At 47.4% G+C, this 13,458-nt stretch overlaps 1 protein-coding gene across 1 annotated transcript in view; it reads left to right on the top strand.

The window, feature by feature from the left end:
* The window catches only part of RBL1 (RB transcriptional corepressor like 1), a 2,331,004-nt gene that overhangs the window by 544,399 nt on the left and 1,773,147 nt on the right, over positions 1 to 13,458 (top strand). The gene's annotated exons all lie outside the window — the stretch shown is intronic.

Here is a 13,458-nt window from a genome sequence, read left to right as displayed (position 1 = left end):
GGGGACTGCTCTCAGGTTTCTGAGGTGCAGAAAAAGTGCTATGACTTGGTTCAAATGAATTCTCCCTCTCTTTCTGCTGTCGATCCAGTTTTGCCAGCTTTTCTTGCTGCCTTTTCTTCTGCATGAAAGACTCGGAACTCTCAACCCCCTGGACCTAAAAGGCCAGATAGGTTCTATAAAGTTCCAAAGGACTGTAAATTTCTTTACAAATGTGCATCAGCAGATCCAGTGACTGTTTCGGTGGCTGCTGATAAACCTTCTAGACTACTGCTATCCACTTCTCTTCTCCCTTCAGATAAAGAGAGTAAGATCATGGAAAGATTGGGAAAAAAGGTTTACACCTCGGCCATCCTAGCTTTCCATACTATCAGTTACCAAACCCATATGACCAAGTATGTTGTGGCTCTCCTTTCACAGGCTACTCAGCTTCTTTCTGACCTTTCTGAGTTGGAAGTTAAGTCGCAGTTTTCATCATTTTTGGGGGCTTCCTCTCAGGTGGCATACCACTCCATTAAATGAAGCTGTGATGTAGCTGAGGCATCTGCTAGAGCAGCTGCATTTGATTCTGTTTTATGGAGATACTCCTGGTTGAGGCTTCAGCCACTTCCAGATGACTTTGAGGCTAAATTACTGGATGCTCCTTTAGATAATAAGACTTTGTTTGGGGCTTCAGCAGCAGACTTGTTGAAGTCCTTGCAGAAGAAAGGCAAAGAATTACAGGACCTAAAACACATCTTTGTGTCTCTAGTTCCGAAATTCCAAAGGAATTACCTAGCTAAAACTCCTTTTGTTAGGAAACAATCTTGCACTACTTCTTCCCGAAGTAAGAGGGGTGTTAGGAAACCTACTGCTTCCAAACTTTCTCAGCCTGCTCCTGCTCAAAAACAGCCTTTTTCAGACAAGCCAGGTAGTCTGTGACTACCATCCTTTTTCTCAGCCACTTTCCCCATCTCCCTGCATCTTTCCCTGTCCCTTCCAGTGCGGGAGCAAATTACTCAAGATTTTTGGGTTCTTTCTAATGTTGTCAATCTCGCCTTCATTCTTGCTGGATGGGGTTCGGAGCCGATCCTCGGCTCCGACTCGGCCTATACCAAAGCTCGAGAGCTATTTACCGGCTCGAGGCCCTCCCTATATCCCACAGTGCTAGGCGTCCAATACCCAGATCTCGTTTGCCGCTTCAGCTACGAGGTTGCGTTTTTACCGGCTCCAGGTCGTATAAAACTTTTTTACTAAGTTTATTTATATATAAATAGCTTTTTCTTGTTAGATATATTCCTCTTAGTGCCCCCTTTCTTACTCCTTGAGAAATCCCATTTAGAAACTCTCTTTGCCACTAGTTTTCAGAGTCCCCCCTTCCCCACCCTTTAGGGTAGAGTTGTTTTTTCTTACATATATTTATATTTCTACTAGTCGTGTTATTTGTATATTGTTATAGCAGTATTATTTCTCTTAGTACTACTATATTATTGTAGTGTTAGTTCTAGTGCGTGTGTGTGTGTTGTGTGTTAGGCACTAGTTACTGATTTCCTTGGTACCCTTTTATAGTGTCATTATGTCTAAGGATGCTAAGGTCTCAGGTTTCAAGAAGTGTGACTCGTGCTGTCAGAAGATGTCTCTGACGGACGGTCACACTTCTTGTGTGTATTGTTTGGGCCCCCTACACCTGCAGGACTCTTGTTCGGTCTGTCATGCCTTCAGTCCGAGAGTCCTGCAGGAGCGTAAGAACAAACTTATTTTGAGGGGCTTACTTAAGTCTGAAGGGTCCCCGACTAAGCCTTCGTCAGGTAAACCCTCCAAGCCCGCCAAACCGTTGGCTCCCTGTTCGGAGCCGTCGCCAAGCGGAGCTACTGCCTCCTCATCGGTTCCGGCTAGAATCGACACTTTGAGATCTCAGTCGGCTCCTGTTGTAATGTCGGAGCCTTCTCTGAGCCAAAAACGCTCGAGATCTCCCTCTGTGGAGTCTGTTCGTTCGGCTCCGAGATCTCCGTTACTACAGTCGGAGCGGAGCCATAGGTCACATTCCTCTCGGTCTTCCAGGCTTTCTGATCACGACCTCGAGAGGGTGGTCAGTAGACTCCATAAGTCGAAGGCACTTGCCCAAATGTTGACTAGCCCTTCTCAACAGATTGCGGCTATCCCTGCATCTTCAACAATTCCTCCTCTGACTCTTCCATTATGTTCGGAGCCGGAGCTCGTTGGGGCTCGAATCGTCGGTACGTCGGAGCCGATACCACACATTTCGGCTCCTTCATCGGCTCCAATCTCTTCATTGGTTCCGTCCGTGGAGGGATCTGGGCGCTGAGACTCCCTCGTCGGCTCCGAGGGGCGAGTGGCATCGGACCCTTGTCCGACCCCGTTCTCCCTCTCGGTGCCTCGGCGCAGGTGAGCTCGGCCCCGATATCGACCTCAGAGCCGTCACTCTCGGTGCCGGGGGAGGGGGGGTTCTCAGCTCTCCGGAGCGGGGACCTTTCTCCCTGCCCGATAGGGGCGCCTTCGAGGTCATGAGGAGCGTACTGACTCCTGGGTCGGACCCACGATCGGCTCCTTCGGCTCCTCCCCCCATGGTGCCTACGTCGGTCTCTGTTCACCCTCCTGACCCCAAGTGTGGAGAACAGACGCTCCAGGTAGCCCCATTGGGTGTGTCTTCCTCTTCCGAGGCCTCCGCTGATCATTCAGAGGAGCCCCCTCAGAAGAGAAAATGTAAGGGGAAACATGTTGACTCCCCCGAGTCACCTCAGACACCGATTTGGAGGATTCTGAAGGGTCCCCAAGGTCCCCCTCTGAAGATGTCTCCTTTTCAGACATCCTTGAGATCCTTAGGCAGAGGGGGGACTGGACTGCTCTTAACCCCTCCGAGGACGAGTCGGTGTACCTGGATGCAGTTGGTTCTCGCCCCTCCACCTCTTGGGTGTCTCCGCCTTTCGACCCACTCATGCAAGTGGTGGCTTGGAAGGTGTGGATGGCCCCGGACACAGTGGAACCAACTCCCGTAGGCCAACAAAGATTATTACAGCCCCGTCCGACAAACAGTTTCTTATGAAAGGTGTCCCGGTTGATGCCATGGTGGTTGCAGCAGCCACTAAGAAGGAGTTGGCTGATCCTTCTGTCTCTGTCCATCCACCTAATAAAGAATCTAGGATAATGGACAGGGACGGGAAGCGGATGTTTTCTTCAGCGACCTTTTCCATGCGGTCGCTGAACTACCTGTGCCATTTCACTCGCCTTCAAAGGGATGTCCTTAAGGAATTGGGTGATACCCTTCAGGATCCATCTACTGCGGGGTCTCAGGAAAAGAATAACTCCCAGCTGGCAACCCTCATCTCCATAGTTAACTCCTCCATGCGGCTCATTTCTTATGCAGCCGATGGGGCGAGTAGGGCCGCAGGCACAGGTGTAGCCTTGAGACGACATGCCTGGATGCGGTTGTGCAACTTTGCTGACCCCTTTAAGGCGTCCTTCACCAACACCCCCTTCGATGGTTCGGCTTTGTTCGGACCACAGGTGAAGGATACACTTACCAGGTGCGAGCAGGAAGGCAAGACTCTCTCTGCCGTGGGAGTCCGTTTTTCTACCCCATCTAGACCATACCCGAAAGGTCAGAAGGGTGGAAAAATGTGGTTTTGCAAACCCCAGGGAGTCATGCCTGACGCACGTGGCGATTTTCCCTCCAGGGGCAGAGGAGGGAACAATAATAGACGCCGCCCGTGGGGCAGAGGGGGTCCGCAGAATCAGGGTAGCAGGGAATCTTTCTCTGACAAACCCTTCCAGCACCCCTGAGGGGCTGCCCGACTGTCCACCTTCGGAGGCAGTCGGGGGAAGATTGTCACTGTACCCAGAAGCCTGGCAACTCCTCACACAAGACAAATGGGTACAGTCTGTCATATCCGAGGGTTACAAAATTCCCTTCGTCCACACCCCTGTACAAAGAAGCAGATCCCTTCCAGATGTCCCACCCGCGCTAAGGGATCAAGCAGTACTGGAAATTTCAAAACTGCTAAAAAAGAGGGCCATCCAGCCAGTCCCAGCAGACCAGCAAGGATCCAGAATTTACTCCAAGTTCTTTTTGGTACCGAAAAAGACAAGGGACTGGAGACCCATTCTGGATCTCAGCAGACTGAACAGGTCTATACAAAGAACAAAGTTCCGGATGGTCATGCTTCAGTCCATTCTACCCTTTTTGGGGTCAGGACAATTGGATGTGCTCTATAGACCTTCAGGATGCGTACTACCATATCAAAATGAACAGGCGCTCCAGAAGGTTTCTCCGCTTCCGGCTGGGGGCCAGTCACTATCAATTCAGAGCCGTGCCCTTTGGTCTCACCACAGCCCCCAGGGTGTTCACCAAATGCATGGCAGTGGCTACGGCTCACCTGAGACGATGGGGATTCCAGGTGTTTCCATATCTCGACGACTGGCTCCTTACTGCTTCCACCAGGCATCAACGTCTGCGAGCCAGGGACTATACCATTCAGACTTGCTCCGAGCTAAGTATATCAATAAATTTCGAAAAGTCTGCATTGTCGCCTTGTCAATCTATAACATTTATAGGCGCAGAAATAAACACAAAAGATCTGTCTGCAAAACTTCCTCCAGACAGAGTATCGAACATTAGCCGACATGTGCAAGTACTACTAAAGTGCAAGACGATTCAGGCCAGATTTGTACTAAAAACATTGGGTCTTATGGCGGCAGCGATCATTCTAGTCCCCCTGGCTCATTTCCACATGCGGATCCTTCAGTGGATGCTTTTTACCCAATGGTCCTTTCAACAGCTCCCAATGTCCCACAGAATAATGATCACTCAAACATGCAAAGACCACCTGGCTTGGTGGATGGTCTCCCCTACAGTTCTCCAGGGCAGACCATTTGTTCTTCCTTCTCCTGTTGCCACAGTGACCACAGACGCCTCCCTGATCGGGTGGGGGGCATTTTCAGGGCAGGACTGTCCAGGGCACTTGGCAACCCCTAGAATACCACCTGCATATAAACGTCTTGGAGATGAGAGCGGTACTTTTAGCATTGCAAGCTCTTCAGGACTCTCTACCTATCGGGACTATTGCAATTCAAGCAGACAATATGTCTGTAGTGTGGTACATCAACAAGCAGGGCGGAACCAGATCCTACCCCTTATGTCGAGAAGCACTCAGACTCTGGCAGTGGGCGATCTCTTCCCAACGGTTTCTGATAGCAACGCACATCCCCGGGAAGTCCAACGTCATAGCAGACAGGCTGAGCAGAGCCATTCTCATGCCTCATGAGGGGTCTCTCAATCAGTCAGTAGCGGACAAGATTTTCCGCAGATGGGGTCAACCTTGCTGCGACCTTTTTGCAACCCCTCTCAACAGCAAGTGCGAAGATTTCTTCACTCTATTCCCCCTCCCAGGCCATTCCCCCAGAGACGCTCTAGTCCACAATTGGCCCCAGGGTCTTCTGTATGCATTCCCTCCATTTCCCAAACTGATTCAGAAAGCGACCGCTTTGGGTTCCAGGAAGATCCTCATTGCCCCTTACTGGCCTCGACAAATTTGGTTCCCGTTCCTGCATCATCATCTGCTGGAGCAGCCCTGGAGTCTGGACCCAGTGCCGGACCTGTTGGTCCATCAGTCGGGCGGGCTGCACCAATCCCTTAAGTCTGTTAACCTCACAGCGTGGTTGCTCCACTTCCAACCTTAGCCAGGCTTCTGCAGATTTCTCAGCCAGTATGTGAAATCATCCTTTCTTCACATAAATCTACTACCAGAAAAACCTATGCTAGTAAGTGGAAATGTTTCTCCTGCTGGGCAGAGACCAGGAATATAAATCCGTTTACAGCCCCTGTCCACACTGTTCTGGATTTTTTGGCAGAGCTCTTTCGAGGAGGCTCATCTTCTGCCACCATTAGAGTCCAATTGGCTGCCATCTCTAATTTTCATGCTGGACTGTCAGAGACCGGCATCATGTCCCATAAACTTTGTAAAGCCTTTCTCAAAGGAACTGTATTACTCAGGCCTCCAATTAGAGATCCCCCGTCTCCGTGGGATCTGAACCTTATATTATTCTCTCTGATTCTACCTCCCTTTGAACCTGCGGCCTCATGTTCTTTAAAGTTACTCTCCTGGAAGACTCTCTTCTTAGTAGCTATCACCTCAGCTGGAAGAGTGTCAGAACTTCAAGCCCTCTGCATTCGTCCTCCTTATCTTGTTTTTCACAAGGATAGAGTCTCACTTAGAACTAACCCTTCCTTTTTACCCAAGGTTCCTTCTGAGACAAACCTGAATCAGGCTATTGAGCTTCCTGTCATTTTTCCTAACCATTCAAACAGAGCTGAACAAAAGCTACACTTTTTGGATGTTCACAGGCAATTACATTTTTATTTGGATAGGACAAAGCAAATTAGGAAGTCAGACCAACTCTTCCTGTCTTATGCTGAGGGCAAGCAGGGATTGCCAGTTTCTAAAGTATCCTTATCCAGATGGCTGGCTTTAGTCATATCCTTCATTTACCAATTAAGACACAAAGAACTCCCCGTAAAACGAAAAGCTCATTCCACCAGAGCGTTAGCCACGTCGGTAGCTTTTCAAGCAAAGCTCCCAATGGAATCTGTTTGTGCTGCAGCTACGTGGGCCACTCCTCATACCTTTATTTCTCATTACAAGTTGGATTTGGCCTCCAGGAATCGGGCTGAGTTTGGTTCCACTGTGCTCAAGAGTCTGTTCCGATGAGCCACCCAGGACTAAGGTGCTAAGGACGCTGTCCCATCCAGCAAGAATGAAGGCGAGATTGACAACTTAACATTAAGAAGTTATGTACCTACCATAACGTTCCATGTTAGTTGTCTTCTTCTTGCCATCTTTCTTGCGTCCCACCCACCACCCCCCTAGCCTGGACAGACTGAGAAGAATTATTCTGAGGCCGTATTCCTCTACTGGACTATTCCTAGGTTATGTCCCCCTCTGTTACCACTGTAGGTAATCCTTCTAGTTGGGACAGGTGTCTCCATGGTGAAAGCTCTACCAAATGAGATCTGGGTATTGGACGCCTAGCATTGTGGGATATAGGGAGGGCCTCGAGCCAGTAAATAGCTCTTGAGCTTTGGTATAGGCCGAGTCAGAGCCGAGGATCGGCTCCGAACCCCATCCAGCAAGAAAGAAGGCGAGAAGAAGACAACTAACATGGAACGTTATGGTAGGTACATAACTTCTTATTATCCGCAAAGGGTATTTTTTGGTATGGGAAATTCTCCCATCTTTCATGGATATTTCAAACCCTTCAAGAGCAACTACAGTTTTTCCAGAGGTGCTCCAGGTACTGAAATCTCAGATAACTATGCAGGAAGTTCCACTGCACCAAAGAGGAAGAGGTTTATACTCTAGGATTTTTCTGTTTCCCAGAAAAGATGGCCCTTGGAGACCCATTTTGGATCTTTCACACCTCAGCACCTTCCTAAAGGTCCAAACCTTCCACATGCTTTCTCTTCCTGCCTTGTTTCCCCTCATCCGTCCACAAGCTTTTATGGTCTCCCTGGACATCACGGATGCTTCCCTACACATTCACCCCCTTTTCAGGAAATATTTGCATTTTTATGGTGCTTCATCACATTTTCAAGTTCTCTGCTTTGCCCTTTGGTCTCTCTACGGACCAAGGGTATTTACAAAATGCTTGGCTCCTGTGACTGCTTATTGCAAACTCCATGGTGTACAGATCTTTCCATATCTGGACAATGTCCTGCTTCCAGAGACCTTGCAACAAAATCTCTATTTCACTATTTCCCTTCTACAAAGACTGGGTTTCACAATAAACTTATAAAAAATCTTTCCTCAACCCTTCACAAGATCACATCTTCTTGGGGAGCAGATTCCAGACAGATCGAATGTTGGCCTCCCTGCCCCTTCATTTTTTAACCAAATTCTTTCAAGACCTTCTCCCTCTGCAGTCTCTTACAGTAAGGGAGTTTCTCTGACTTCTAGGGTTCATGGCATCCACCATCCCCTGTTACCTCTGGCCAAACCAGAATGCCGCACCCACTGAACTTTGTTGTCCCTCTTCTTCCTTGTCTGAAGAGGGAACTTCATTGGTGGATTCAGCAAATTTCCATGAACCCAGGCCTTCGTCTGCATCCTCCTCTTTCAATTCAAGACTTGTTCACAGATGCCTCAGACATGGGTTGGGGGGCAGCCTTTGCATCCTGGAAGGTTGAATGACTTTGGTTCCCTTCTCAAAGGAAGGAGCACATAAACATAAAAGGGATGAGAGCCCTGCTGTTGGCTCTACAGACCTTTCACTCTGTTTTTCTTCCAGGCCCTCTAAAACAGTTTACAGACAACACCACATTTCTTTGGTATGTAAACACCCGGGGGAGGGTGCAAAATCATATCTTCTGTGCAGGCTAGCCCTCATGGCATGGGAACTGGCAACTCAGTACCAGGTCATCCTTCAGGCAATGTGCATGTCCTCCAATCAGAATGTAGTGGCAGACACTCTGAGCAGGCCATGACTCAATCCCATGAATGGATACTTCACAGGGACGTTTTTCTGAACATTCTTCACCGGTGGAATATTCCTCAAATAGAACTCTATGCCTTCCCTTTGAACAAACAACTTCCAAAGTTTTGTTACAGAGTTCCAGACTCTGTGGTATGGAAGGTGGATGCCTCTTCGTTCTCATTGAAGGGGATGTTTCTCTATGCATTCACCCTTCCCTATTGTTCAGAAAGTTCTACTGAAGATTCAGCAGGAGAAACCAAAAATCTTGCTGGTGACTCCCTTTTGACCAAGATAGCATTGGGTCTCTCTTCTTCTGCATTTAGCCAAGGGCAGTCATCACAAGTTACCTGACAGGGTGGATCTTCTCACATAGGACAAGGGACATCTCTTACACTCACACCTGTCAACTCTGCATCTGACATTGTAGGTGATAGGCTTTTGATTGTTTTCAGACACCTCTTTTCAGAGGACGTGCTTAGAGTTCTGCAGGAGGCTGGAAAACCCAGTACTAGGAAATCGAACTTATCCAAATGGAAGAGGTTTTCCATCTGGTGTCTTTCTCATAAACTGGACCAACTTTCTGTGGATGTACCTCTGGTTTTATCGCAGTTGTGTGAATTGCTGTAGGCTGGGTTAGCTTATTCCTCTGTGAAAGCTCTTCTGTCAGTCATTTCTGCTTGTCTGCATTTGTCTTCTCCTTTGGTCTCTAAATTGGAGGTTGAGCTCTTCCTTAAAGGTATCCTTCACATCAGACCTCCTGGGAAGCTTGGTTCTTCCCTTAGAATCTCAATTTTGTCTTGGATAAACTCACTATGGCTCTGTTTGAGCATGTAGCTACAGCTTCCCTGCAACATTGTACTTGGAAGACTGTGTTATTATCAGCCATCAATTCAGCCAGGAGGGTGTCTGAACTTCAAGCCTTGATGGCTTCTTCCCCCTTCCTGGTTTTCCATAAGGATAGGGTTTCCTTGCATACTAAGCCTTCTTTCATGCCCAAGATTGTGAATGAGTTGTCATTTAACCAATCTATTCATTTGCCCACTTTTTTCCCCTCTCCACAATCATCTAGTGACAGAGTTTTACACACCTTAGATATGCATAGACAACTCAGATTTTACTTGGATAAAACTAAGGCTATCCGAAAATCTGATTGTTTTTTGTTTCTTTTCATCACAAGACTCTGGGAAGCCCGTTTCCAAGCAGACTATTTCCAATTGGATTTCTAAGTCAATTTCCTTTTGTTATGTTTTTCATGGTAAGAGCCTTTCTACTCCTGTTAAGGCTCATTCTACGAGAACTATGGCATCTTCAGGTGCTTTTTTCAAAGGTTTGGTTACTAACACTATCTTGGAAGCAACTACCTGGTCTTCTGTTCATACCTTCGCTAAACATTATAAATTGGATGGCATCTCTAAATCTAGAACTAGCTTTGTTAGAGCCATTCTCCATGGCTTTTTAGAAAGCATCTTTACTCCTTTCCATTCCCTTTCTTCGTTATGAGCTGTGGTGCTGTCCCTCATGTTAAGAATACTGTAACATAAGAATAGAAGGACATAGAGTAATTGTGTAAAATCTTACAATAACCATAGTTGTCCTTCTGTTCTGTGTTGCAGTATTCTATTCCTCCCACCTTCCCCCTGTTTTTTTCTCTTTTTCCCTGGATGTATGCTTACTTCTTTTGTTCCTTAGGCTGATGTTCATACTGGGGCGTTCATTTCTGAGGATGGTATGTGCAGACGTCACTTTTATGGCCTGTGCTGGCTGCTGAACTTACATGCAACATCACACGCACCTTGCAGTGGTTAAAATCTTTTGTATATTGGCTAAATGTTGGGTCCACTTTTGACAATGAATTGCTCATGTTGAGAATACTGCAGCAAAGACGAGAAGGGGATCTATGGGGTGATGGTAAGATTTTACACAACTATTCTTCTCCTGGCTGCTCCCCCTTCAGAGCAGAAAACCTTGGATGGTCTGTAGTCCTATCTCGCCTTCATTCTTACTGATGGGATGGGAGCCGATCCTTGGCTCCGACACGGCCTATTTACAAGCTCGAAATCTTCTAGTTGGCTCGTGCCTAGGTAGGTATCCCATGGTGCACCAGTACAATCCCCAGATCTCGTTTGCTTCGTCGACGAGTTCGGATGCACTTCTTCTTGGTCGTGGCTAAGTCTAACACTTTTTGATCTAAAGTTTGGATATTTCTGCTATTTTCATATTTTTATAGCATTATATAGCTATAATTAGTGTAGTGTTGGTAGTTAGATAGCGTTTACCAGAGCGCTTTTTGTGTGCAGTTTGTCTGAGTACAGTTGGCCGTTGGCCTTATAGTACTTTTTGGTATCCTGTGTGCCAGTTGTTTCTTCACTGGGTTGTTTTTATATATATATATATATATATATATATATATATATATATATATATATATATATATATATATATATATATTCCATACTGTTTATATTACTAGTTGTAGGTGCATTTTGCGCTTAGTTTAGACTGTGTGCCTTTCATAAATATTATAATTAATAACTTTACTTGTGGAGCTTTCTGCTTGTTGATAGTGACAGTTTTTGGTGTTGCATACAGAACGGGGTAATGTTTGACCTTCGTTCTCGTCCCTTGTTTGTTTCAATAATTAGACTTTGGCTCTCGACTTGTTTTGCTATACCTCCCACTAGGTCCGTTTTAGTTAGAGGACCTATTTTCCTCCCTCTTCTCTACCAGGGCTAGGCCCGTTTAAGTTAGAGGACCTACTCCTCGTGGTGTGTCTTTGTCGGTTCCTTTAGGGCTAGGCCCTTTTAAGTTAGAGGACCTAGTCCTCCCACTTTACTTTCTCTGTGTGTTTGACTACAATCTTCTGTGAGATGTCTAAGGAGGTTAAGGATCATAAGCCATCTGGCTTTAAAAAGTGTGTGAAATGCTCACAGACGATATCTATAATGGATGACCACAGTAACTGCGTATACTGTCTTGGGGCCATCCACTTACAGGAAACATGCTTATTTTGTCACTCTTTTAGTGCTAGGGTGTTGCAAGAGAGGAAAAATAAGCTCTTACTAAAAGGTCTCCTAAAGCCTTCTTTTGAGGAATATCTGGCTAGCTCTTCCTCCTCTGCTAGATCGCAGGGATCTAAAAAGGAGAAATCCAAATCCTCTAATAGGCCCTCCCCGGTGCCGGCTGGTGCTTCGGAGCCGTCTCTTAAAATTACCAAATCTGACAAAACTACTGGCTCATTGGCCCCACTAAAATCGGAGCCGATCGAGGGTTCTACTACTGTGGTTACAAGCGTTCTTTCGACTATAAACTCCTCATCCAAAACACGAACGCACAAGAGTCACGACTAGCACCACAACAAGGTCACGCACACCAGCAGTACTATAAAAATCTTCTTTAATGACAATTGATGTAGGGGAGACCGGTAAAGCTCCGCTGAATACTCTCAGTGGTCGGCTCCGAACTTCTTGGTTACGACCTTGTAACCACAGTACAAACGCACAAGAGTCACGAATAGCACCACAACAAGGTCAAGCAGACCAGCAGTACTATAAAAATCTTCTTTAATGACAATTGAGGTTCTCATTAAAGAAGATTTTTATAGTACTGCTGGTGTGCTTGACCTTGCTGTTGTGCTATTCGTGACTGTTGTGCATTCGTACTGTGGTTACAAGGTCGACACCAAGTAGTTCGGAGCCGACCACTGAGACTATTCAGCGGAGCCGGTCTACAGATCCTTTACCGGTCTCCCCTACATTGAGGTCACCAATGTTGCAGAGATCCCATTCTCCCACTCGGTCTTCCAGGAGTTTATCGGAAGAAGATGTGGAGAGAGTAGTGCTGAGACTCCTGAAGTCATCTGCCTTACTTAAATTGTTGTTGGCTCTGACCCAGTCGGTCACGGGGCCAATTGAGTCCGTCCTCCCTTCGGTGATTGCTCCTCTGAGCCATACTGGCCTGCCGGACTGTTTGGTACCACTGGTAAAACCCTCGGTTCCAGCTCCCCCTGAGGTTGTTTTGGAGCAGAGTTCTGCTCCGACACTTTCAGTGCCGTCCATGGTGTCTAGGAGCCGAAGCTCCCCGGTTGGCTTTGACAGGGATGCCTGGAACCATACCTCTTCGGTTCTGAGCCTTCCTGTCAGTGCATTGGCGAGGATAAGCTCGGACCCTACATTTGTCTCAGAGCCGATGGCTCTAGAACCGATGGCTCTAGAACCGATGGCATCCTCGGTCTCTTCAGAGCCGGGAAGGTCTTCGGAGCCGGAGAGGTTGGCATTCGAGATGATGAGGGGTGTGCTGTCCCGATCATCAGCTCCTACCAGGGGTATCAACACTCTCCCCCATAGGGCACCTACTTCTGTCTCAGCTCCTACTCCCTCTCTGGACAGCAGAGACCCACAGCCTCAAGAGCCACCGGCTGGTGGCCCCCATTCTTTTGAGATCTCCCCGGAATATCCTTCCAAGGAAACCCAACGGAAGAGAACATGCAAGAGGAAGAATGTAGACTCCCAGGACGAGTCTCTTACCTCAGACACTGACCTCGAGGAGTCAGAAGGGCCCCCCCAAGTCATCCCCTGATGATGTCTCCTTCGTAGACATCCTGGAAATCCTTAAGCAGAGGTGCAGCTGGCCCATTGTCACCCCTTCTGATGAGGAGTCGGTGTACCTGAAGGCTTTCGGGTCTCAACCTTCAGCCTCTTGGGTGTCTCCATCTTTCGATGAACTGATGGAGCTCATTAGTCGGAAGGTGTGAGATACTCCTGATGCCATGGAGCCAGTCCCCAGGAGACCAAATAAATGTCTTTCTGCGCCCAGGGAAAAGGAACTTTTGTCTAAAGGTGTTCCCGTAGATGCCATGGTGGTGACGGCGGCCACTAAGAAGGAGCTAGCAGAAACTTCTTTTTCTGTTCATCCACCGAATAAAGAGTCTCGAACAATGGACAGATATGGGAAGCATATCTTTTCTTCAGTGGCATTTACTCTTAGATCGCTGAACTA

This window comes from Protopterus annectens, chromosome 12.part0 (genome assembly GCF_019279795.1).
Source record: "Protopterus annectens isolate FY-2018-M chromosome 12.part0, PAN1.0, whole genome shotgun sequence".
NCBI classification, from domain to species: domain Eukaryota; kingdom Metazoa; phylum Chordata; order Ceratodontiformes; family Protopteridae; genus Protopterus; species Protopterus annectens.
This window is presented reverse-complemented; position numbering and strand designations above follow the sequence as displayed.